General features: G+C 38.1%; 1 protein-coding gene across 1 annotated transcript in view; it reads right to left on the reverse strand.

Moving 5' to 3' along the window:
* Window positions 1-14632, reverse strand: part of DCHS2 (dachsous cadherin-related 2) — a 314696-nt gene that overhangs the window by 91366 nt on the left and 208698 nt on the right. The window lies entirely within an intron of this gene.

Here is a 14632-nt window from a genome sequence, read left to right on the forward strand (position 1 = left end):
TATTGATAATTACCTTAAAAGTAAAAGATTAAATGCTCCAACCAAAAAACATAGACTGGCTGAAATGATACAAAAACAAGACCCATAGATATGCTGTTTACAAGAAACCCACTACAGACCTAGGGACACATACAGACTGAAAGTGAGGGGATGGAAAAAGATATTCCATGCAAATGGAAACCAAAAGAAAGCTGGAGTAGCAATTCTCATATCAGACAAAAAAGACTTTAAAACAAAGAATATTACAAGAGACAAAGAAGGATACTACATAATGATCAAGCAATCAATCCAAGAAGAAGAAATCCAAGAAGAAGAAATGTTATACATTTACAATTTATAAAAATTGTAAATATTTATGTCCCCAACATAGGAGCACCTCAATACATAAGGCAAATACTAACAGCCATAAAAGGGGAAATCAACAGTAACACATTCATAGTAGGGGACTTTAACACCCTCTTTCACCAATGGACAGATCATCCAACATGAAAATAAATAAGGACACACAAGCTTTAAATGATACATTAAACAAGATGGAATTAATTGATATTTATAGGACATTCCATCCAAAAACAACAGAATACACTTTCTTCTCAAGTGTTCATGGAACACTCTCCAGGATAGATCATATCTTGGGTCACAAGTCAAGCCCTGGTAAATTTAAGAAAATTGAAATCATACAAAGTATCTTTTCCGACCATAACGCTATGAGAATAGATATCAATTACAGGAAAAAATCTGTAAGAAAAAAACAAACAAATGGAGGCTAATCAATACACTACTTAATACCCAAGAGATCACTGAAGAAATCAAAGAGGAAATCAAAAAATACCTAGAAACAAATGACAATGAAAACACGACGACCCAAAACCGATGGGATGAAGCAAAATCAGTTCTAAGAGGGAAGTTTATAGCAATACCATCCTACCTTAAGAAACAAGAAACATCTCAAATAAACAACCTAACCTTACACCTACAGCAATTAGAGACAGAAGAAAAAAAAAAACCCAAAGTTAGCAGAAGGAAAGAAATCATAAAGATCAGATCAGAAATAAATGAAAAAGAAAGGAAGGAAACTATAGCAAAGATCAATAAAACTAAAAGCTGGTTCTTTGGGAAGATAAAAAAAAATAATAAACCAGTAGCCAGACTCATCACGAAAAAAAGGGAGAAGACTCAAATCAATAGAATTAGAAATGAGAAAGGAGAAGTAACAACTGACACTGCAAAAATACAAAGAGTCATGAGAGATTACTACAAGCAACTATATGCCAATAAAATGGACAACCTGGAAGAAATAGGCAAATTCTCAGAAATGCACAACCTTCCAAGACTGAACCAGGAAGAAATAGAAAATATGAACAGACCAATCACAAGCACTGAAATTGAAACTGTGAATAAAAATCTTCCAACAAACAAAAGTCCAGGACCAGATAGCTTCACAGGTGAATTCTATCAAACATTTAGAGAAGAGCTAACACCTATCCTTCTCAAACTCTACCAAATTATAGCAGAGGGAGGAACACTCCCAAACACATTCTACGAGGCCAACAATACCCTGATACCAAAGCCAGACAAAGATGTCACAAAGAAAGAAAACTAGAGGCCAATATCACTGATAAACATGGATGCAAATATCCTCAACAAAATACTGGGAAACAGAATCCAACAGGACATTAAAAGGATCATACACCACGATGAAGTGGGATTTATCCCAAAAATGCAAGGATTCTTCAATATATGCAAGTCAATCAATGTGAAACACCATATTAACAAATTGAAGGAGAAAAAACATATGATCATCTCAATAGATGCAGAGAAAGCTTTCGACAAAATTCAACACCCATTTATGACAAAAACCCTCCAGAACGTAGGCATAGAGGGAACTTACCTCAACATAATAAAGGCCATATAGGACAAACCCACAGCCAACATCGTCCTCAACGGTGAAAAACTGAAAACATTTCCACTAATATTAGGAAAAAGACAAGGTTGCCCACTCTCACCACTATTATTCAACATAGTTTTGGAAGTTTTAGCCACAGCAATCAGAGAAGAAAAAGGAATAAAAGGAATCCAAATCGGAAAAGAAGAAGTAAAACTGTCACTGTTTGCAGATGACATGATACTACACATAGAGAATCATAAACGTGCTACCAGAAAACTACTAGAGCTAATCAATGAATTTTTTAAAGTAGCAAGATACAAAATTAATGCAAAGAAATCTCTTGCATTCCTATACACTAATGATGAAAAATCTGAAAGTGAAATTAAGAAAATGCTCCCATTTACCACTGAAACAAAAAGAATAAATTATCTAGGAATAAACGTACCTAAGTAGACAAAATACCTGTATGCAGAAAATTATAAGACACTGATGAAAGAAATTAAACATGATACAAATAGATGGAGAGATATACCATGTTCTCGGATTGGAAGAATCAACATTGCAAAAATGACTCTACTACCCAAAGCAATCTACAGAGTCAAAGAAATCCCTATCAAACTACCACTGGCATTTTTCACAGAACTAGAACAAAAAATCTCACAATTTGTGTGGAAACACAAAAGACCCCGAATAGCCAAAGCAATCTTGAGAAAGAAAAACGGAGCTGGAGAAATCAGGCTCCTGCACTTCAGACTATACTACAAAGCTACAGTAATCAACACAGTATGGTACTGGTACAAAAACAGAAATATAGATCAATAGAACAGGATAGAAATCCCAGAGATAAACCCATGCACATATGGTCACCTTATCTTTGAAAAAGGAGGCAAGAATATACAGTGGAGGAAAGACAGCCTCTTCAATAAGTGGTGCTGGGAAAACTGGACAGCTACATGTAAAAGAATGAAATTAGAACACTCCTTAACACCATACACAAAAATAAACTCAAAATGGATTAAAGACCTAAACGCAAGGCAAGACACTATTAAACTCTTAGAGGAAAACATAGGCAGAACACTCCATGACATAAATCACAGCAAGATCCTTTGTGACCTACCTCCTAGAGAAATGGAAATAAAAACAAAAATAAACAAATGGGGCCTAATGAAGCTTAACAGCTTTTGCTCAGCAAAGGAAACCATAAACAAGACCAAAAGACAACCCTCAGAATGGCAGAAAATATTTGCAAATGAAGCAACTGACAAAGGATTAATCTTCAAAATTTACAAGCAGGTCATGCAGCTCAATATCAAAGAAACAAGCAACCCAATCCAAAAATGGGCAGAAGACCTAAATAGACATTTCTCCAAAGAAGATATACAGATTGCCAACAAACACATGAAAGAATGCTCAACATCATTAATCATTAGAGAAATGCAAATCAAAACTACAATGAGATATCATCTCACACCAGTTAGAATGGCCATCATCAAAAAAATCTACAAACAATAAATGCTGAAGAGGGTTTGGAGAAAAGGGAACCCTCTTGCACTGTTGGTGGGAATGTAAATTGATACAGCCACTATGGAGAACAGTATGGAGGTTCCTTAAAAAATTAAAAATAGAACTACCATACGACCCAGCAATCCCAGTACTGGGCATATACCCTGAGAAAACCATAATTCAAAGAGTCATGTACCACAATGTTCTTTGCAGCTCTATTTACAATAGCCAGGACATGGAAGCAACCTAAGTGTCCATCATTGGATGAATGGATAAAGAAGATGTCGCATATATATAGAATGGAATATTACTCAGCCATAGAAAGAAACGAATTTGAGTTATTTGTAGTGAGGTGGATGGACCTAGAGTCTGTCATACAGGGTGAAGTAAGTCAGAAAGAGAAAAATAAATACCGTATGCTAACACATATCTATGGAATCTTAGAAAAAAAATGTTCATGAAGAACCTAGGGGCAAGACGGGAATAGAGACGCAGACCTACTAGAGAATGGACTTGAGGATATGGGGAGGGGGAAGGGTAAGCTGGCACAAAGTGAGAGAGTGGCATGGACATATATACACTACCAAATGTAAAACTGATAGCTAGTGGGAAGCAGCCGCATAGCACAGGGAGATCAGCTCGGTGTTTTGTGACCACCTAGAGGGGTGGGATAGGGAGGGTATATGTATAACTGATTCACTTTGTTATAAAGCAGAAACTAACACTCCATTGTAAAGTAATTATACTCCAATAAAGATGTTAAAATAAATAAATAAACACAAGGAAACAAACAAAAAAGCTTGTGCCCAGTTATGTTACTCTGTTCATTCTCCAGCACAGGAGGTGAGCATGTAGAATTGCTCATGTGTGTATTTTTGGTTCATTTTGTCTTCTACTTAGCATTCAGTCTGTTATCTGGAGTGAGAAATGTGGTACCACGTTATTCTGCATTTTGAAAATAATTCTTCCTATATTTCTGAGGTTTCATTTCCCCTCTGAGAAAAGTGTCACATCATTTCCATCATTGGGTGCGAAGATATCTCATACCATTAACTTGAACGAGTTTATCCCATGACATTGTAGCTTATTTGCACTTCACACAAGTTCCTTTCATTCATTTTCCTATGTTCTCTTTTTCACTGACAAGAATCTAGGTACAGACGTAGTACTTAGCATATATGATTTACACTGTAATAAATGATGAAATACTCTTCTTTGGACTTAACAAAAAACTTCAATTACACATTTCCCTCTTGCCTGTCTTAAAAAATAAATTTTCATCTGCTGTGATCTAGTAGATACAATATAGAACTGAGTGCTGGAAAAAGTGGAATATAATGCTAGTTTTATACAAGAATAAATATACGTGACTTCTTACTATGTCACTTGAAAGAGAAAGGATATTTGGGATTATCTGTAGGCATTTTAGTAACCTTGAAATAAAGTCTAATAAGGCAGGATCAAAATATTTGATATGTTATAATCAGAGGTCACCAGAAAATGTATTATGTCATTAGGCATTAGGCATATTATTACATTAATGATTATTTAATACTCATAGTGATTACTTTGATCTCATAATGATCTTAATCTCTTTGGTCAAGACAGAATTTTTAATAATTCCAGATTGATAAAATTTGTTATTCCTATCTCATCCTACATTATGAAAATGGGGACTATACCAACTTAGACCTACTTTGTTCCTCAAATATTTGGTGAGCATAACTAGGTGCCAAGCACAGTATTGTTTGCCAAAGAGAGAGTGGTGAATCCAACAGGTTTGGCCCCTACCTGCAGGGAGCTTTCATGGAGAACAGCATCTTTTAATTCTTGGACCCTTAATTTTTCAATAATCCACTCATTTATAATATGTTATTACACATTATACATATTATATATTACATATTATATATTACACAGTTTAAACTCCTAACACTTGTCAAATCTAGAAAACGTCTTCACATGCTTAAACATAAACTCAAATCTTTTTAGTTTCCCTTCCTCCTATTGGTCTACTTATTCTCTAATGTGCTTTACCTTTGTATCCAATACTTTCCTGATGTTTTAGGAACTTTCAGATTTTATCATTTCTATTATTCTATATAGCTTTGATCCCTAAGGTAACAATCTACTCACCTTCAATCCTCCTAGTATATTATTAAGGATAAATGAGATCTTTATTTACAACTGTAGTTTGCACATATATGATTTCACACTCCAAACTTCACACCCTTCACAACTTAAATAATGTGAGCTAAATTTAAAGTATTATACTATGGCTCTTTTAGAATTCAATTAGTGCCTTGCTTCTTCCTCCTCACACACTTATAATCCTCCAGATCAAACGCAACATCATCAAACTTGAGAACCAAGAAAATAAATGTAAAATAGAGACTATTGAGTCTAATTCCATCACCTTACTGAGAACATTGGAAATCTGGATCTGAAGATATTCAGTGATACACTTACAACACACCAAAGGGTGTGTGTGTGTGTGTGTGTGTGTGTGTGTACATATACATATATCTGTTCTTAGACCTCAAGACCTACAGCCTTATGACTTCTTGCTTTCTCCTACTCTAGGATACCCCTCTTCAGTTCATTTATTTTCCTCTTCAGTCCAGCCCCATGAATTAACACTTTGGCAACCTTGCAAAATTTCCTCAGATACTGTGGCTTTTTACCAAAGAAGGCCAGCAAAACCTCAGTCCAGATTCATTCCAGCCATCTGTCTGTCCTCCTGGAATATCCAGCAGATAACTGGGGCTGGAGAAAACTTCACAAAAGCATAGATGGAGGCCACTGAAATGTTACTGTCATCTGGTAATCTTTCCAGATCTCCTTGGTCACCCCTCTCCTATTCATGTCTTCTACCCGACCACCCCCTTTTTCACTCTCACAAATCACTTCCCTTCCTATTTCCTAGAGAAAATGGAGGCATTGGGAAAAAGCTCCCTCAACTTTCTACATCTGTATTCAACTCTACCTCCTGCTTTCTGTCTCAATGGCAAAAGTAATTCTTCAAATACCCTCTTGAAATTTTCCTGTCAGTGCTAATCTTTCCCATTTATATTTTTTCCTTAAATTATATTTTAGCTGTAAGAAACAAGATTTTTTTCCTCCTCTTTATAGCCAAGCATCTTTTAAAGATTCTCTGCAGCTAGCTTGAAACCACTGCCATATCTAGTTATTCGTTCTACAGTCACCAATAAGCTTCTGGTTGTAAGATCTACTGACCATGTTTAGTTGACTTGTTTTCTCTTGGCTTCAGATATTGCTGACTGATGTTAAAAAACACAGAAAGGAAGGAACAAAAGGAGAGAGAGGAAGGCAGGGAGAGAAGAGGAGAGGGAAGGAGGGAGGAAGGAATTCATTCCACCTCTTTCCCACTTCACTGGCTTCAGTTTCCACCTATATGCAGATGACACATATGTATTGAGTTCCAGTTATTTGGTTGATTGATTCATTCACTTATGTGTTTATTTATGCAATGCACATTTACCAAATGCCAGGCACTGGAAAGATACCATTGAATAATGAGTAATTATCTTGGTCCTCAGAGTTCCCCTCTAGTGGGGGAGATGGTGTGGGGGAATATGAGAAATCACTGAGGAAGGGGATCAGGGAAGACTTATCACAGGTAGATAGTTTGTTCATTTATTATCTTATTCAATAAACATATAGAGGTGGTGATAGCAGGTGCCAAGATACCATGCCAGGTGCTAAGGATATAACTGCTGGCAAGAAGACACATTCTTTGCTCTCACAGTGCTTATAGTGTAGCACTGGATGCAGAGAAGTAAGCAGACAATTACAATTCCACATGGTAAGACATAAGTGAGTGAGTATGTGTTGCTTTCTGTATAAGCTTAGACCCTAAAGATAAATAGGATTTAACAAGTAAGAGGGAAGAAAGTGTTTGAATGCATTCAAAATAGAAACCAAACACCATACCGTAGTCTACAAAGTCCCATGTGATGTGGACTCAAGCTCTTCTCATATACTTGCTCCTGCACTATATTCCTGGCCCACAGGCTTCACTTCTGCTCTCTGAACATGCTAAGTGTCTTTCTGTTGGGGTCTTTGTAGTTGCTGTTCCCTCTGCCAACTCCTCACTCTGTCCTTTACATGGTGTACTAGTTATTAAACTGTTGTGACTTGGCTCTGAATCTGTTCTTCCCCACTCTGCCCTGCGATGCTGGGGCTGGGGAATCTGCACACCACAGCTGTGCAGAATCTCCTTTGCCAGCTGAGCCCCTCTTAGAATCTGCCACAAAGGGACCCTCGAGGGAGACTGAGGTCAGAGGAGAGCAGATGGGACTTCTTCTTCCTGTTTTCTTATTTTCCCTGTCAGCAATGCCATTTCTTCTAGTGCAGAAACTGCTCACAACTTTCTGTCTCTTTTGGCACTCTCAGACCAGGCTCTACAAGGCCCCTCCTCTCATTTTTTTCCTAGGTTCTGATAATCTCAACCTCTTCTCCTTGTTTCCAGGGATTAAGGGTGGTAGCTGCTTCCTACAGTTATTTTTTTCTGGGTTACTTCAGGATTCCCTTTCCATTTATTCAGCCTTCCAACGCCTGTATTGTAATAGCTGGTTCTCCTGACTGCACCTGATTGATACGGTACTTGGCACCAGGATTGGGTCCCAGGTATTAGGGATTCTGAGATTGATTTGGTTATGCCTTTGGCCTTAAAGGCAGTGCTGGGTTCCCTGCCCACAGGAAATGGAGCACTAGTAATTTCTCATTTGCAATGGTATCATGATCATTTAAATTATCACCTGTGTTTGATTGTGATGAACTGACTATTAAAGGATTTCTATTCCTTAGAGGACCAAATGGGGCTGACTTTGGCCATGGGATAGTAAAAGGAATATCATGTGAACTGGCTGTCTCTGAATGCAATGGGAAGTTACAGAAAGAAAATTATAAGCTGAGTCTTTAAAGTCGCAGCTCAAGTCATAGTCAAAAAACCGAAAAACTTCTAAGGAAGCCCCTAAATTAATCTCTCTGAAGATCAGAACCAAATTGAGTAGCAGATATATAACAGGTAACTTCTTGCAAGGGGATACCTATTCACGAGAAGACCTACAACCAGAGTCAGAGCTCAACATACTGCAGGCAGTTACATGCAAATATGACTCAGTTAGAGAGAGCTTATAGTTTTAAAATAATAGCAAGATTTTTCTAACTTATATTGGAATAAATCTGTGGAAAATGTGTGGAAATCAATTCTAAGGATGTGAAACCCAGGAAGATAAAATAGCACTTTGGTTTCGGCTGGATTTATTGATGTGGTGTTCCTACCAGAGATTCTGAATTTAATGTGTTAGCTCTTTTAGTTATTTCCCTTGACAGTTTCTTTTGATTGGCTGTATTCTATAGTGGTCTATCATCATTGAGATTGAGATGCCAGATCTTCCCCTGCGTACTATACAGAAAGGAATCAAAAAGCTTAAGGAAGTGGAGAAGAACATTAGGATGGATTTACCAATGGTAAATTTACCATTTACCATGACATGCCCACCACCTTCCTCTAACTACATTTACCAACAGTTCAGAGGATTCTTCCTTCATAAAGACCCTGGGAAAGCCATTGGTTAGAGGGACACCAGCATCCTTTAAATGTCCTCTGGTAGTTGCCCTCTGTGTAGGCTGTGGATGATGATGCCACTGGTCCCGGGGACCACCTTTTGAGTACCAACACTCTCGAACTTTCTGGACAAGATGGCAGAGTTGAAGAACCTTGAGCTCACCTCCTCTCATGAGAACACCAAAATCACAACTAACTCTGAACAACCATCGACAAAAGACTGGAACCTGTGAGCAAAAGACATTGTACATCCAAAGACATAAAGAAGAAACCACAGTGAGATGGTAGGAGGGGAGGACTCATGATATTATCAAATTCCATACCCCTCGGGTAGGCAACCAACAAACTGGAGAACAATTATATTGCAGAAGTTCTCCCACAGGAGTGAGAGTTTGAGGCCCATATCAGGCTCCCCAGCCTGGGGGTCTGGAATATGGAGGATTGTAACCCCAGAGCATTTGGCTTTGAAGGCCAGCAGGTCTTGATTGCAGGAACTCCACAGGACTGGGGGAAAAAGAGACTCTACTCTTGGAGGACTGCAAAAGCAGTGACTTCATAGGACCCTGAGTCAGACCTACTTGCTGATCTTGAAGGGTCTCCTGGGGAGATGTGGGGAGGGTGGGCGGCTGTGGTTCACTCTGAGGACAAGGACACTGGTGGTGCATGTACCAGGGAGTATTCATCAGCGTGAGCTCTCCTGGAGGCTGACATTTTGGCACCAAGACCTGGCCTCACCCAGTAGCCTGCAGGATCCAGTGCTGGGATGCCTCAGGCCAAACAACCAACAGGGTGGGAACACAGCCCTGCCCATCAGCAAACACGCTGCCTAAAGACTTCCTGAGCCCACAGCTGCCTCTAGACATACTTCTTGACACTCCTGACCACCAGAGGGCCATGACCCAACTCCACCCACCAGTGGGCAAGTGTTACCAAGTCTAAGTTCATACTGCTAGCCGCACAACAGGCCAGTAATTGAGAGACAAGTTGTTGGGGCAAAGAATAATGACTTTATTTGGAAAGCCAGCAAATCGAGAAGATGGAGGGCTCGTGCCCCAAAGAACCATCTTGCCTGAGTTAGAATTCAGGCTTCTTTAACACTAAAAGGGGAGGGAGTAAAGTCAAACACTTCCTGGTTCCCATCAGCCTCCGGAGAGGATGTGTTAATTTCTTCCTCCCTGTGGTCATTCACTGGTGGACCTGGTCAGGATGTTTCCTGTGAGCTAAACAAAAGTATTTTAGCTTAATGCTCATTACCTGGGAGGCAAGGTTCTGAGAGTTGGGTCATTATGTATAATTTAAGCTTTTGGGCAACATCCCTTTAGTGATTAACTTGCAATAGAATACAAAAGGTTCTTCCCTATTACATAGGCACTGGCCCCTCCTACTAGGAAGCCTGTACAAGCCTCTAGACCAGCCTCATCCACCATGGGAGAGGGCAGTTTTCTTGACAGAAGCAAGAAAACTCAGTTCTGCAGCCTGGAGAACCGAGTCCACAAACACAGGTCAGAACCTACCCTGGGACCAGCTGGTCTTTGGCCCTTGGGTCATGAGAGGAGAGTGTACTGCTGAGATATATAGGACATTCCCTACAGAGGGCCATTTCTCCAAGGTTGAGAAACAAAACATATATAAAAATACAAAAAATTTAGACAAAATGAGACAACAGAGGCATATGTTCCAGATGAAGGACCAAGATAAAACCCCAGAAGAATAACTAAGCAACATGGAGATAGGCAATCTACCTGAGAAAGAGTTCAGAGTAATGACTGTAAAGATGAACTAAGAACTTGGGAAATGAATGGATGCACAGAGCAAGAAGCTATAAGAAGTTTTAAACAAAGAGTTAGAAAATATAAAGAACAACCAAACAGTTGAAGAACACAGTAACTGAAATAAGAACCAACACTCTATACCAATTTGTAAGGACTATCACAAGTGATCTGCTTTCATCCAGCAGGAACAACAGTACATCTTTATGTAAATTCTTCCACTATCAGCCATCATCTACTCATCAGAGATAAAGATCATTTCAGCATCCAGTAGATCATCACACTGATCTACTACTGTGATGACATCATAATTGGATCTGATGATCAAAAAATTGTAAGAAACTTAGATGTCTTAATTAGATATATCTGTTAGACCAGTGGTTGGCAAACCCACTGGACAAATACAGCCTGCCCCCCTGATTTTGTGAAGTTCCACTGAAACCCAGCCATGCTCAATTCTTTATGTATTATCTATTGCTGTTGTCTTGCTCCAACATCAGAATTAAGTAGTAGAGACCATATAGCCTGCAAAACCTAAAACATTCACTACCTTGCCCTTTACAGAGAAAAGTTTGCATAACCCCGTCCTACAGTAAAGGCAGGCGAATGATAGGAGTTGATAGTAGAGAGGAAAGCTACAATCACTTATTAAAGTGCCTAGTTGTTAAGCTAAAAGAGAAGAGAACTTCATCCTCAAAACCATGAGGGGGACTTCCCTGATGGTGAAGTGGTTAAGAATCTGCCTGCCAATGCAGGGGACACGGGTTCGAGCCCTGGTCTGGGAAGATCCCACATGCCGCAGAGCCTGTGTGCAACAACTACTGAGCCTGCGCTCTAGAGCCTGCGAGCCACAACTACTGAGCCCGTGTGCCACAACTACTGCAGCCCACACGTCTAGAGCCCAAGCTCTGCAACAAGAGAAGCCACCGCAATGAGAAGCCCGTGCACCGCAAGGAAGAGTAGCCTCCACTCGCCGCAACTAGAGAAAGCCTGCGCAGCAACGAAGACCCAATGCAACCAAAAATAAAATATAAATAAATGTATAAAAAAAAAAAATGAGGAATTAATAAAGAATTCTGACCAGGGGAGTGTTGTTTTCAGATTTACTTTTTATGAAAATCATTTTTCATGTAATTCCTCAACTGTACAATGCCTACACAACTCAAACATTCCTAAAGGAAAAACAGGATTGTGCCTTGCTGATTGAATGAAGAAATAAACAAATAAATGAGTTCTGAAGAGTGAAGGCAGCTTGTAGCAGCCTATTTCACAGATGTTCTGGTTTCTCAAATCATATAGTCAAAAATATTTACTAAACTCCTATGTCATAGCTTGCATTATCTTAGGGACCTGGGATAAAAGCAAATAGAATATGTTCTGAATCCATGAGTTCACAGCTTAAAAGGCAGGCAGAAAATCAGACAATCATATAATCAAAACACCATGTATTAAATGACATAGGATTATATTTCAAAGTTTTAATAGTGATTGTCTCTGGGTGAGTAGTCCTTTTTTTTCTGTTTACATTTTTCATTAATTCTAAGACACATTTTTCCCCCAAATTTTAATATATCTGTAGTTAGATGCTTCTTACAATTAATAGTGTCTTAGATTCAATGAAATAGATTAAATACTGTCACGGCAGTGTTTCTCCTTTGCTCCGAGAGCAGGCTGTTGGGCGGGGTTGTGCATCCAGCATGAGATAGTTTCTGGGAAACCAGATGTAGAGTTTGTTCAAGATAAATCAAGATACAGAATACATTTTTTATGGGATAGAGATTAAGATTTCACTATAGAATTCGACATTTTTGTATGGTGATGTGCTGTTGAATTATTTTGTATTCACCATGAATGAGCCAATGCATCACCAGGACTGAGTCATCTTCCCTGCTGGGTCACCCTTTCCTCCCAGGACTGGGGGAGAGGTGCCCCTGCGGATAGATCTTTTCCCACTAACAATGGAGCTCTTGTTGGTGGCACCAAATGCTGCAGCAGTTTTAATATCTTAGTTAAAACGTGGTAGTTGTTTTTCCCTTTTAATACAAGAAAAAACTCCTGTTAGAACCAGTGTGAGTCATACATCATAAACATTCAATGCTCAAATTCCTATGGGTTTTGAAAGCCAAACAATGCTGTTAGGCTTACATTTTAAAAAACTACATTGTAGAATGCTAGAAAACGTATGTTAACCTCTCTAGTATTAAGCAATGCTATAATATTTTTAAAAATACAGACTATAAAGTAAACCATTCATAAATTCCAATATGATGCCAGTTATGTTAAAGTCCTGACTACATCATTTAATTCTTGTGCATAATCCTCTTTCATTGTCTTAACCCAATAAGCAAAAAAAAAAAAAAAAAAAAAGATTTAGGAAAACTATGTTCAAAAACACATGCATACACCCAAATTCACATGCATTTACATAACCACTGGCTTAACAGATCTGGCTTCATTAAAAACACTGAGATTTCCAGTAAACCAAAATTGTCTACAAAACTTGGGAAGGTACGTGAGACTCAGGAAATGTTAATGTGTATCTCAAACATCCATAAAGCCGAAGCCAGAAAACCAGCAATTTTGCATCTAAATTCCCTGGCAAACCATAATCTCTAGAATAATGAACTTTCAATTCAATTATAAGTAACAGGTTGCAGACCATTCATTCCAAAAGAAAATTACACTAACACTTGGCAACTTGACAGTAAAAATTGGAAAGTGTATTTATGGTAATCATCTTTAGTTGACATATGAAAAATTTTGAGAGAAATTCTTTTTGCCTCCAAATATTAAAGCAAATAAATCCTTTTAGTAGAGTCCATTCTAAAAAATAAAATTAATAAAATAAAGTCAAAGGGAGGAAGCATTTTACAGACTTTAAATGCTTGCTAAATCACACGTCAGTGATGGGTTCAGCATATGTCTGTGTACTTTGGGAAGTGGTTTCTGTGTTGCCCGGAGCTCTGCATTACTCAATTTACACCAGAGAATGCTCTCGGAGAACTTTATTAAACTGGGTATATTGGAAACACAAAGCTTATGTATATTCTCCATTGTTTCTATCACCTAAAAACCACACTGCCAGAAATGTGCTAAATTCTTTAAGCGGAGTGGGACAAGGAATTGTTAGCACACTCCAGCCCTCTTGGTGAGCACAGTAAGCAAAACTCTTTGATCATACTGCCCCGCTCTGGTCAAAAGAGGAAATTCGGTTGGCCCTTGAAAGTCTTCATCGCATCACATAAAATGCATTTCATTAAAAGATGCTGTTTCCCAAAAGCACAAAGCATCTAAATGGTATATAATTTAAAAGTTCAAGAAAATGTATCTTTTATCCCTTTGATGAACAACTTAGGAGGAAAATGCTAGTTTTTATACTATTATTTCCATAGAAACATCTGTTACAATTCTTGCAAGAAAAGAACAAAATATTATATTGATTATGTATTGCCACTTGCTATATACAAATGTGAATTTAAAAAGACTGGCTTATTAAACTATTTGTATTAATTCAGATGGGAAAATTCAGCGTATGGTGTTAATGGCAACTACTTCACTATAATTTTTATAATTATTTTGTTTAAAATTAAAAAAGGATATTATTAAAGTTACTGAAGCTTAAATGGCCAAAAAAGTCATAGTGATATTAAAAAGCAATTCTAAGACATTTATAAATTCCTACCCACAGTAACTGTTTACTTCTAAGTCATTTGTCTGAACACAGTGGTTGATATTAATAACACAACAGTAATACAGTAATGATGGAAGTTAACATTTATTGACTGTTTATTGTGCAAGATACTGGTCTCAGCTCTTTGTAGGTAATAACTCATTCATATTCATAACAGAACTATGAATTAGGCTGTATTATAATCCCCA

Source organism: Balaenoptera musculus, chromosome 5 (genome assembly GCF_009873245.2).
Source record: "Balaenoptera musculus isolate JJ_BM4_2016_0621 chromosome 5, mBalMus1.pri.v3, whole genome shotgun sequence".
Classification (NCBI taxonomy): Eukaryota; Metazoa; Chordata; class Mammalia; order Artiodactyla; family Balaenopteridae; genus Balaenoptera; species Balaenoptera musculus.